The sequence below is a fragment of the Larimichthys crocea genome, unplaced genomic scaffold (assembly GCF_000972845.2).
Source record: "Larimichthys crocea isolate SSNF unplaced genomic scaffold, L_crocea_2.0 scaffold268, whole genome shotgun sequence".
Taxonomy (NCBI): Eukaryota; Metazoa; Chordata; class Actinopteri; family Sciaenidae; genus Larimichthys; species Larimichthys crocea.
The window spans coordinates 624,007-637,248 of NW_020853535.1; the positions used below are offsets into that span (position 1 = coordinate 624,007).

The 13,242-nt window shown below is 39.0% G+C and overlaps 1 protein-coding gene across 2 annotated transcripts in view; it reads left to right on the forward strand.

The window, feature by feature from the left end:
• Positions 1 to 3,149: 3,149 nt before the first annotated feature.
• The window catches only part of slc38a4 (solute carrier family 38 member 4), a 34,147-nt gene continuing 24,054 nt past the window's right edge, over positions 3,150 to 13,242 (forward strand). The window contains exon 1 of one of the 2 annotated variants that reach the window (XM_027275943.1): positions 3,150 to 3,249. The gene's annotated coding sequence lies outside the window, so the exon portion shown is untranslated. The remainder of the gene's footprint in view (positions 3,250 to 13,242) is intronic. The other variant, XM_027275944.1, reaches the window with a different exon arrangement.

Genomic DNA, 13,242 nt, shown 5'->3' on the forward strand with positions numbered 1-13,242 from the left:
GACTTAATTCATGCAGCCTAATTGGTTTCATTTTGACAAACAATCACACACCTAATCTCAAGCAACACTGTCAGAACTCACCAATAAATAAAAAGATATTCTTCTCAGTCTCAGCAGAAGCTGCAGCTGGTAACAGATTTACTCCGCACATGTGCAGGGGCCCCGGATTACTGGAATTTGTCACAAAATAAACAGACTGGAGGGATCTTCAGTCGGATGTTGTCTCATCTCCAAGACAGAAATTACATAGAAAAACAGCAAAATCGATGATAAATTGGTCCCAATCAATGCTGAAGTGCTGCACTGTCACAGCTGCAATGTGCTAATCCCTAGAATGAACACTTATTCAATGATGCTAATTCAATAATAAATGTATTTTCCTGACTGCAGTAAACAAACACATGGATAATTAACCAGCATGAAGGTTATTCACTCCTCTGTTGGAGCTGTAGAGTATGTCTTACACCTGTTCACCTCTGTAATTACTCAAATCCTATGTCCTATGGAAGAATCTCTCAGCAGGAAGAGATGATCTTAAACATTTCTGTCTGTTTCAAGAACTTAACATGTGTGTTTGTCAAGATTCTGATCTGAATTTCAAGAAAATTCCTAAAGAGAGGCCGAGGAATGATTACCACAAGTCTGCTTTAAAAACAATCAGATCATTCTGACCCCATTGAGTTTGGCTTTACTCTTACACATTAATATGACCTTTAAGATAACTGTTGATGGCTCCATGACCCTACACACAATATTGGATCAACAGGTGTAGATTAGGCTGTCGAAGTCTACTCAGAGTCTAGTGAGCACACCATGTTGCAATATGTACATAGGAAGGCAAGGGAACTGTCAGTCATCCTTTTGTACATCCTACAGGAAATGATGTCTGCCATGGCCAAATGCCTGAAGGTATTGATATTGTTGAAGACTGTGGGAGGATGCTGTTAAGCTAAAACCTGCTTCCTCTTCCCATTTGTTTTGTATTTTCTGTAAATACAAAAGGAGGAAGTGGAGAACATTAAATACACAGTAAAGATCCAACAAGGACAGAGAAAAGTGTGCCATCAATGTGCCGTCCTAATGATAAAGAACATTTTCATTGTGTTTTTATGTTCTCTTCGCTTTCCACAAACACTTAACACTTTGTTTAGTGGGATTATAGAAAAAGTTAACCTGAGAGATGAGGAACAGAGATCTTTACCCAGATCAACTTAAAGCTTGTAGCATTTATTTTCTTTCTTCTTGACGTTGCAGAGAACAAAGATTGATTTACTGATGTTTTCATCTTGGTATTGTATTTGTATTGTTGGAGAATATATTTGGGATGTTTAACGTGCATTGACTGTATGCTAATGTTGGATGGGTCAAATATTTGGCATGACACAGAAAATATATAATAACATAAATGCCTGTTTTTTAAATGGAGTTTGGTGCTTTGTGCGGTCTTTCTTTGTGAAGGGTTTGTGTTTTGTATTTGTTTATCTGGAGTAAACAGGTGAAGATCTGGGTTTGTGAAGAACAAATATCTGTTGACGGAACAGGCAAGGGCAGTATGACACACCGTTTGATTGACAGGTAAACCTGTGGAGTTCATTGTCAAGAAAAATGTCACAAAAGCGCAACGGAGAAGAAACACAGTTTATATATCTGGCATATTATTGGTTTCAGGGCATAACTGCCAGCAATGAAAATATTTTATTTTAAATTAGCTGTGCCATCCTAGAAATACTCCAAGTTAACCTCTTGCATTCAGAAATATACCCAAGTAAATTGTCAATAGTAAAAGCACTCACTAGGCATCAGAATAGTGTCTGTTAGCGACCTGTTACCGTAATATTATATTTTCAGATTATTATTAAAATTAGTTCTGGTGATTTTTTTTTTTTTTTTTTTGGTTTAATGATTGGTTGTTTTGCTGCACTGACAGACTGATTAAAAGATTTTACATCAAGGCACCTGTAATAGTTTAGTCTTCTTTACGTATGTGTTTTGTTTGCACGGTGAGTCCAGTAAGGTGAAGGGTCCTTTGAAGATGGCCCCACTGGAGCGCATGTACACTTTATATTTCATAATTTTGGCTTTTTATGTCATGAGATAAAAAGTTGAAATTATGAGATATAAAGTGTTATGACCCTTTATCTCACAATTATGACTTTTTAATCTTTTAAATCTCAAAATTTCGACTTTTTATGTCATAATTATGACTTACCATGTGGATATTTTTTATTTTAGGTTTTTTTATTTTAGGTTTTCATCTTTTTTTTCTTTTTCCATTTATTGGCAGAAACGGGTTCCCAGAGTTTCCAGTGATATGAAACAGAGAAAAGCAGAAAATGCTCACATTGGAAAAGCTGCAGCTGGATGCAACAATAAAAGTTTTTGCCTAAAACACAAAAAACAATATCAGATTTATTTTTCCTCAATTGATTAATTGATTATGATTTGACTAATTGCTGCTGTAAGAACTGATAATATGTGAGCGGCATTTCAAAGCTCTGATTCAAGCTGTTTGTATCTACTTCATTCACTGTTGGGAGGTTCAAATAAGTTTTTTTTTTTCAAACTTTAAAATGTAGGACAATACTAACCTGTGAAACGCAGTGTTTGGAGGTTTAAAGTTGCATTAAATCGACATAAAGCTCCTCACGTTTGCACTGAAGCACCATACTTGAGCGTTGGCCGCCACATGACACATGCAGAACACCCTAATTATACAGTTTACAAGACAAATTCCACCTCTTTAAACGCTCCTGTTTTTACTCCCTGCTTCCCCTTTAAAACATAATTGCAGTGGCTCTCGGGAGTGTGGGGCTGCTTTCTTTCTCTACAACGTGTCCAGGCGGAATGTAAACAAAGGATCCCAGTCAGCACACGGACACAATCATTAAATAAACGTTTAGCTTTTATTTGAAATGTTGCACAAACACATAAATGCGCAAAGTGATTATTATATCTTAAGATGATGGGTTGATATATTTGATGATGGAGACAAAGACGCAATGAATCAACTTTAAGGTAGTGAGATGTTTAAGTAAGAGGAGGGGGGGCTGAGAGAATAAGGACCCCCTGCACACGGCAGCAGTGCTTGGCGGTGTAACACGACGCTTGAGGAGTTGCCATCATCACATGGCAGATGGAAATTTCCACTCAGACTCCTCGCATGTTAAATGGGAAGGGTCTTCAACTCTGGTCTCCACTAGTCCGCCTCCTCCTCCGCCTGCTACAGCTGTCCTCCACACTGAAGGTTAGGTAAGAGCCCGACTTATATTCTACACATCTAGTCGTCACTTTATCACCTGCATGTGATTTGATGGTTAATTGTAGACCACCTCAGAGCCCGGTGGTTTAATCCTCATGATTTATTTGGTCTGAAGGAGCGCAGCTTTTATTGGCTAATTAGAAATAAATGTAAGAAATTTTAAATAGTGTCTTTGCTGGGTTTGCTGCTTTTTGAAGGTTTGTTTCTTATTTTTGCATTGATTCCTTTTTTTATTTTTTATTTTTTATTCTCACAAACTAACATGCTTGAGCAACAGTAGCCGTGTGTGGAGCGCTGCTTCCTGCAGGGTGTTGCCTGGAATCAATCTAAACCAGCGCCAAACACATGTCTTTATTTATGTAAGAATATTACACCGCAGTCTGGCGCACGGTGAGAATCTAGTGTCTGAATTTGGCTCATGGATACATTTCTGTCCTACTGAAGCCACCGGTTGATGATCTGGACTGAACACACTCTTCACATGTTGTGTGTTTTTTTTTTTTTTTTGTTGTTGTTTGTTTGTTTTGTGCATGTCTTCTTCTCCGCGTTTACTGGGACAAAACACAAAGGGGACTATTAAATTGAACAGATTGCATCATTCAGGCTTTGCATCTGTTTCCAGTGTGTGTGTGTGCAAGAAAAAAGCCTTTATTTTGAAATGTGACTAAAGGTACAATATGTTACAGTAACATACTCGTTGTGGCCTGCAGGGGCTCACTGAGGGTTAATAAATATGTTATGACTGCAGCCACTGGCTCAAACTGTTGCCATGCTTTGTCTGGAAATATCACAGATTTGCTTTAGCTTGTTTTAACTTGCTCCTTATCAGCTCCGCTCCTCAGCTTCCCCACAGAAACAAGTTATTTGTTCTTATCTCAGTTACTGTTGTTTAATTCAGCTCTTCCTCTCTTTAACTCTCTAAATACTTCTTTGAATCACATGGATTTGACAGTAAGTCAGAGCTGTTTAGGTCCAAAAGGGGATTTCCCTAAATGTGCCTTTGCTTTGATGCTTTTCACAGATGTGCTCAGCTGTTGTCACTTTCTTTAATGCTTCACCTTCATCCTCGTCTTTAAGTTAAGCATTTAAAAACAGCACGCCCTGATCCCGGCCCAATACAGCAGAGCCGCCACTCATGACCGAAAACAAAGACTAGATTCAGCCAGGAGAATATAGGCTTAGGCATATTTAAGTGGTGAGTTCAGTTTCTATCATCGGTCTTCTGACTGCTAAAAATACCCGGTTGCCACACAGTGACTGTGCATATACTTTCAAAGCTGCTGTGTTCTCTCTGCACCTTACTTACATAAGAGTGAGAGCTGATCTAGTAACGTCTACTCTGGTCAGCTCCACCGTCGTCTTTGTCAGATGGCTCTTTAAATATGAGTTTTGTGTTTTGTGGTAATGTTAAGGCACCTTTTCTAAAAGCTGCATGCACGCAAGACTTTTCGGAAACTTTCCTGAATAAATTGGCCTGGATAGAAGTGGAAAAAAACAGAAAGCAATAAAGATGACAAATGTGACTTATCAATGATTTTGGCACAGACAGCTCATGGTCAGATCGCTTGGCTGCATCGAGCCATTTCCAGAACGATTCCAAAGTAAATTTGGTGTAATCGAGTTGACCAAAGTTGTAATAGTTATCTGTAAGATTTCATTTGGGCTACTCAATATGTTCAGCATTGCACAGTCATAAAGTTTCAGGACTTGCAAGGGACAAATGTTCTTAAAAGAATAGCAAAGCAGCAGCGGCTGGGATTGCAGAACTTTTTGTTCCTAGTATTGATCAAACGCTGGAGCCTGCATTTCCCAGTATGCAACTCAATAGCTTCTTTCAGATTCCTAGGGATAAATGCCTACATCTTTCACCCCCATTTCGTAATGCAGGATATCTGTTAAGAATGTGGAGTCTTCAAGATGAGATAACCCAGATGAAATCACTATTACATCATGGTTATTTTAAAGTTCCCTCTGGAGCCACTGAAGATATTATAAAACTGTTGTTGTCTCAGGCTGAGTAGTACTCCCCATGACGAGTAAACTGATCTCCATGCGTAAAGTCGGTGGAGTGTCCCTTTTATGTCACACCTGTATGTTTTATTAAAAATGCCAAACAAAAGACTCCTCAGTAACTCGTCAAGCCTGCAGGTGAGGTGAGGTACCAGCACAGGTTTGAACACCTGTCAGCAGGGCAGAGCTTGGCTGTGGATTCGCGCTCCTCATTGGCTGTCGTGAGACCTGAATGACACATGTAGGTCAGAGTATGCTGGGAAGCCTGGGGGTTGGAGCGCTGCTCAAGCTGGCTGATGTAACTTTGAGCGCGATTGAGTAAATGAGCCAGATGCAGAGTCAAAGGAGTGGATCACAAAGACACAGCGAGGCAGAGACACAAAGGGGAGAAGAATCTGGCAGTTTTCCAAAAGTATATCAACACAGTGAAATATGTGAAAGTGGTAAGCAGTACGATGATAGAAGGTGCTTTGCATAATTTAGTAACTTGTGATGTGCATTGACGACTCTTGTAATGTCTGCAAAGCAACCACGTGCATTTAAGCATTTTGTCAAAGTGAAAAGTTGTTGATCCTTGCAGGGAAATTCCCTTTTTTTTCCCGCCCTCCGCATGGTGGTCAGAGGTCAGAGGTCAGCTGCAGGGGCTCAGCGCCTTGCTGATGATCCTACAAACATGGAGGGATGCTTGCCGACACAGCTGTTTGAGCACTTGGTTCACCATACAAAACTTCACAACTCGTGATTGCTCTGACAATAGAATTTATAATTGCTTGCTATCATATTATTTCAAAAGAAGTAATAAAATAAGCCACGCGATCCGTGATAAGTAGGCGTTTTATTTAAAGGTCCAGGAAACATTCAGCAGTTTCACTTGTTAATTCAGGTGCAAGAGTTGTTAAAGCGTTCACGTTTCATCCATATGAGCTGCTCTGTTAACCCTGTATTCTTTTTAAAATTCCCCAGAAAGTTCCTATGAGATGGATGGATAATCATGTTTGTAAGTTTAATCACTGTATTAAAATAATGTAGAGTAATCCACTAGGTCTACCTAACATGACAAAGCATTTCCTGCAGCAGGATTTCAAGCAAGAGTTTAAAATTTGGAACATTTCCTTGTTCATTTTTCTTCTTCTTGCAGAGTTACATGAGAAGATTGATAGCACTCATAACTACTGCCAGTGGCCAGTTAGCTTAGCTTAGCATAAAAGTTTGAAACAGTAGGGAACAGCTTTATACTTGGGTTTTTGTAATAGATAATATTATATAATATCATATAACATGTTAATTAGTTAACTTTAGAGGTGGTCTGCAACTTGTGTTAGCTTGAAAAAAGTCAAGGCTAGCTGCTCCTGCTATTTCAAGTGTTTCTGCAGAGCTAAGCTAGCCAGCTGCTTAATATAGCTTTATTTATCAATATAACATTGTGGTATGTAGCTCTTGATCTAACACTTAGCAAGAAAGGAAAGAGTATTTTCCAAAATGCCAAACTTTTCCTTTCTAACTGCAGTGTTTGGTCAGTGATTGAGAAGCTAATGCTAGTGGTAGTGAATCTGGTAATGGTAAAAAGCTGTCACACAACAAACAGTTAATTTGTGCTTTATTTGTTTGAATTTATAGATGTACCATTTGTTTACCCTTTAACCAGGGTTGCAACTTCATTATCATTATCATTCATTATCATTTAATCTCTTGATCATTTTTTAATGAATCGATGACTTGTTTGGTCCATAAAATGTCAAAAGATGGTGAAAAATGTTGATCAGTGTTTACCAAAGCTTAAGGTTATGTCTTCAAATGTCACAACCCAAATATGTTCAGTTTACTGCCATAGAGGACTGAAGAAACCAGATAATATTCACATATGAGAAGTTAAAATCAGAGAATTTTGACCTTTTTTTCATTGACGATTAATAGATTGGTGATTTTTGTAATAGACTGAGTAATCGACTGATTATTGTAGCACACCTTTTTAACAAAAAGAGTCACATAATCTCTTGTCATCTATGTCAAATGCTCAAACTTGTTTTCAACATGTCTCTCATCTTATATCTGCCAAGAATCTGAACCAAGATTCAGTATGAGTCAGTACTTGCTCTCTCTCGTTGTCCCTCTTCCAACATGGTAGCAAAGTCAAAACAGACCAGTGCCCAAACATCCCACAACAGGCCTCTGAATAATCAACCAAGTTCATGCTCAATGATGCAACAGAAAATGAGTTTTAGACTCAGTGAAGAGACACACTGTTTTGTAAATGGACAGACCACAGCCCTTTCCTATGACCCATTGTGCGTACCCAAAGTGACCTAAATTATTAATCCACACTTGCATAATATTAAAAGATGCACTTAGTCTGACCTGCTCAAGGAATTTTCCGACTGACACTTAATTCAACACTGTACGACCTGATTGCGGAATATATATGTCATACTTAAGAAACGACAGGTCAATCATGACATATCTTTGAATAAGCAGTCAGATTTGTTCTGTGTATTACCCTATTTGTACTTCACAAGCTAATAATGAAATGTTGTACACAGAGTGTTTTTATATGGTCTGTTTAAGTTAGCCAAATGGGACACACCAGAGAAACAATTAGCTGTAATTAGCCTGCTGACTCAGCACTCTGTCCCACATGCTTGGTGGCCAATGACATCTGTGTACAGGTGACTGTACAAGCTCAGATATTTAGACAAAAAGCACCGGCTGCTTGCTCTCAAATTACACTTACGCTGGTGTTTCTGTACTCAACACATGGTGAAAAACAGGACAGGCTGAACTTTCCTACTCTTTGGTTCCAGTTTACTCAAATAGAAACTGTCTAAGTCCAGAAATCAAATATTAATCTTCTGACCATATGACCGGTAGACTTTGAGTGTCCTCCTCTGCCTAATACTGACGTCAAGGGCGAAACCTTGAGCTTGAAGAGAATTACATATTGTAACAAAGCAAGATGCCTCCGTTATCATTAGCACACATGAGCAGGCAGATCAATAGTAACTGATAAGATGAACGGCACGGGGTTCTGCAAGAACACGTTCACAAACAACGTTAGGACACACAAGGATTATGTACAAAAGGCCAATATGGTGTTTACTAAAGGCCAACTAGCCTTTAATGTCACATGACAACACTGGAGGCAGAGCTTTTCGTCAATATGTTTTGCTGTCTGCAGGGTGATTTGTTTCACTAGATTCCATTTGGCTCCTGGAAAAGTTTCAGTGTCCCTGACTAATTAGAAATCCTGATACAGAACAACAAGTTTTTTTATTTGTTGTCTGATTTACAAGAAAAACTTTCCGGCATAGAAAACCCATAGTTGCATTTTTCCTCATGGGCTTGCTGAGGGATAGCAAACAAAAAATTAGCTTTGTGGGCTGTTGTAATTTAGTCTTTCTAATTTCATTGAAGTTATCTATTCTTACTATATTGCTTTATGGCCCTTTGTTAGTGATATACCAAGTAAAACCTCAAACAGTTAAATGTTCATTTTTATTCCAGCCATCAAAGAGTTCACACTTGCTTACTCTGAAGATGATACATCGCAATTTAGCCTAAAGACGCGTGAGACTGTTGAGCGCCTTGTGGATGTTTGTATTTTAACTTAAGATAAACACAACATCACTTCGGCTTTTGGGACATAAACTCTGTAATTGCAGTGGTGGGAATTCGGGTGTTCGTTGTCTGTCCACTGAACAAGTTATTAAAACAATGAAAAGGTAAAATTAGCACAATGCTACAAAGTAACCCACCTGTTATGGTTATGACCTGTTTCTATCATGTTTTGCCACTTAGCAAACATTAGCATGCTAAACAAAGATGAACATGAAACATGAACATGCTGACATGTTGTATGGTAGAAATAGTATATTGTATGAATTGTATGTATAAATAGGCAGGCACACAACACAACACACAACATGCAGCCACAGAGCAGGACTTTTTTTTTTTTTTTTACAGTTTAAACTGTACCACAAGTTGCAAACTGTGAATGCAACATAGCAATGTAAAATGGCGTTTCAGGTGTACAGCACCTGACAGGTGAGTGATAAATGATGGCGCTGGCTGAAACACTTGGAACACCCTCCACGTGCGCATGCTTTGGAGTGTAGTGTTCAGCTGAAGAATCGGAAATATGCAGCTGTATATGCTGCGCGATACTGTTCAGAGTTGACCATTGCCATCCTTTCTCAACTTTTCAAAGTACAAAAATAACATCTTGATCGCTTAGTACCATGGCCTGACTGTCCACGTGTGTGTGTCTCTACAAGATGCATGAAAAAGCTAAAGAAAGGAGAGAGGGAGTTGTCTCAACCTGTCAACGATAATAAATTCTTCCCATGTGAGGCACAGACTGGATCATCTGGAGGAACATGTGCTCTCAGTTCAACACAGATGTGTGTGGCTCTCAGTTCCATATGATGTGGTTGTATTTCTGTACCGTCACCATTTGTCGCCCGAGGACTTTCAGCCTGTACAGTCACTTCACTGTATGTAACCAGCAGCTGTAAATCTGTCCTACATGACATGCTTCATTAGCAGCTCTGATTGACTGGGTAGGGTTGAACAACATACATGAGAGCCACTGTCTTAACAGGCTCTTGTAGATGTATGGTGATTAAGTTTAAATTCTAAATTCTAAATATGAATCTGTTAACTTAGCTTAGCATAAATAAAAAAAAACCTGTCTACCAGCACCATGTTTGTTTCCTGGAGTATACGTAGGTTGCCTGGCAACTTCCCAGTGTCTCCAGGAGGTGAGTGCTCACTGATCTAGCAAACGCTGGCTCTGTATGAGGCTTTTCGCCGGTTCTTTTGGTGCTTTGCAGCCACTGTAGTTTCTTCTTCAAGCTAGGAAGGAGAGGGAAATTCAAAAACCACGTGGTTTTAATCTGTAGCTACACTCTAGACGCCTCTAAATCCGACACACTGCTCCTTTAATGTTTCGCACGTGTCCAGAACATTAAAAAGAAAGTGATTTTTAGCAGCTCATCACATGGACCTAAATCCATCTTCCTCTCAGGACAGAGCAGCATGTTGTTAGTAATTTTCCCGAGTCAAGTTTTCTTGTGATGCTCATGCAGCTGGAGCCAATTCGGCAAGTACGTTATGGTCATTACTGAATGACAGCTCTAGCGGTCAGAGAAGCAGATTATGTCAAGAATGAATCACCAGACCTTCATTTCCTTTTAGCGAATACATTTGTATTTCCAAACCTTTTCCGCTTCCAGCGGAGGACTGTGGTTGCAATTTGCAGCTCCCGTGACGTGCGTTAATTTGAGTAACTGAGCCAGTGTGAAGCAAGCATGCCTAGATAACTTTCCACTAACTTTCAGAGTACTGATTCATGAACACGAGTCGCATATATATATATGGTTTATTTGTTCTTTAGTGACCTATAGTTTAAATAAAGTAAATCAGATATATCTGACATGGTGATTTTAAAATAATCTTAAAGTAAATTCCCAGAGGCTTCTTTAACGGAGGACAAACAAGCATTGGGACACATTTATACAAATATCATGTGATGTTACATCATATAACAGTCGCATACTTGCAAACAAGTTCTGAGAGCTGATAGATTTTACGTGCAGGTGACAAAAATACATGCTGGACCATGGCCATGGACCTGTGAAATTCTTTAGGAGGCCGCCTTACTGAAAGATTTCAGAAGATTTATGATGTTGTTCTGAATAAAGTCACTTTTTTTTACCTTCCACCACGTCGTACCCCTTTTAGAAAGTCTAAACAATGTTTGTCCTTAATTTCATATTTGAGCAGTTATTGGATGTCATCTGTCCAATGATTCACCAGCAGACTGTGTATGGTATGTGCAGCCAGTCACATGGTGTTTCACCCCTTCAATTTCCAGCTCATAATGATCACTGACAGAGCTGTTAGGTTGGACTCATTCATCCATTTACAAAAACAATCCGAGGAAGTTATAGTCCATGGTGTCACGTCAGGTAAATAACCCCTTGATCTATGACAGAAACGACCTCCATGGCCTCATGTCTACCAGCTGATGTCAACACATGGTCACACATCCACATCAGATTTTTCAGTGTTCTTTTGTTTGGAACAGTTCCAATGCCAGGATGTTTATGAGGTCTTATATTATAACACAGCGGTGAAGTAACAACCAAGCAGCTGTGCACTGAATTAGACTGAAACAGGCAAACAGTGTTACGTCACATCTGATGCTTATTTGGGCAATCTCATTACAAAACCATGTGTCAAAACAAAAACCAAAAAGGTACATGGCACAGAAACATGCTGTGGAAAACTGAACTGAGCATCAAGTGAACAAAATGTCTGGACACTGTTGGTAAGATGACAGTGTTTTACCGAAATAAAAGAAGGTTTGGTTCTCGCACATGGCAGAAACTGTGATCAACGTTTACTGGAAAGGGTCAGAAGAAAACCGAAAGAGTAGGAAACTTTCTTTCTTACTACACCATGTTGGACCAGCTCGATCCAGACAGATCTATCAAGAAATAAGTTAAGTTTTTTAGTTAAAAGAGTTCTTGACTCCAAATCACAGTTTTTAGTAATAAAAAAATGATCTCCAGTTGCCAAAAAATAAAATACTCTCTCACATGACTTGATGTTAAAGGATGTGTGAGAGACACGAAAAAAAATGATGAAGAGAAAATGAAAAACAATGGTCAACAAATTGATGCAGCAGAGTTTAAGATATCCCGATATTTAGTTCCCCAAATGGATGAAGCCCCACATGATGTAGGATTCTACAATTCCCATAATGCAACTTAGTAGCAATCTCTTTCTTCAGACCACCCCTGCCTGTTAAATGTCCATCTTTACTCTATCTTTACTCTAACTTTCTGTTAAAAATTTGAAGTCATAGACACAAACATGTGATGACATCTGATGACATCATCGGGGGTCATTTTATGGTTCTGTTTCTTTGCCTCGACACTTTAAGTCTTTTTGTTTTCACCTCTGTAAAACTCACTCACTCTGACTTGCTTCTATAGCTAGCTTCTGCTTCACTCACAAGTTTGTGACCTCACGACCCCCAACCCCCGTCCTTGTTTGGTATGTCATGGTATTGGCTACAGGGCACAGCTTTATAGTCACAGGTGATTGGCCGAGTATGCGTATGAAGCCCCACACACACTTCAAGGACAGCAATGCCATTTAAGGAATGTCCCTGCAGCAACAGAGGATATCACGGTGACGAGTTTATGTTTGTAGGTAATTAACCTTTATTGCTATTCACAAACTGTGTTGTTTTGATGACTGTATATATGCTGTGTCAGCTTACTTGTGGTTTAGGTTGTATATTTTATTAAACTACCAATACACACCTACCAGACTCGTAGGAAAAGTTGCATTTCTTCTTTTGTGGGGGGTGGGCTGGGAAACCAGCAACCAGCAACCTAAACAGACTCCATGTTTATTTTGGTGGTAAAATGCTCTACCAGCAGTTCTGTTCATATGCTAGCAAATTTTGAAGTTTAAACCTCTTTTCCTGGACTTGAAGCAAGAATTTGGAAGTTTATAACTTACATAACACGTTCTTCCTCTTACAAATGGAAAGTTTAATTCATAAGCAGGAAAAGACGTCTCTCAGGAGTTTTACTGCTACAGCATTACTTGGTCTGGTATGAACAGTAGCTTATAGTGGCTAATGTTAGGAAACTTTAGGTAAATATTGCTAAATACCTGACATTACTAAGTCACTTTGCAGAGTTTTGACTCTGTTACAATAGGTTTTAGCAGTTAGCATTGTCCCGTACTATGTTACTTTTACTTGTTGTACACAGTGACTGCTGTTACATAATCTTGCTCTATAACAACTCCATCACAGTGAATTAAAATACTATTCTGACCCTTAAATGTTTGTGCTAAAGGAAATAAACAACTAAACGCCTGTTTGTTATTTCCACATTTCTTATCCATGAAAAAGTGATGTCGAGGTTTAGAATTCTCGCATTTGTTGTGATTGAAAG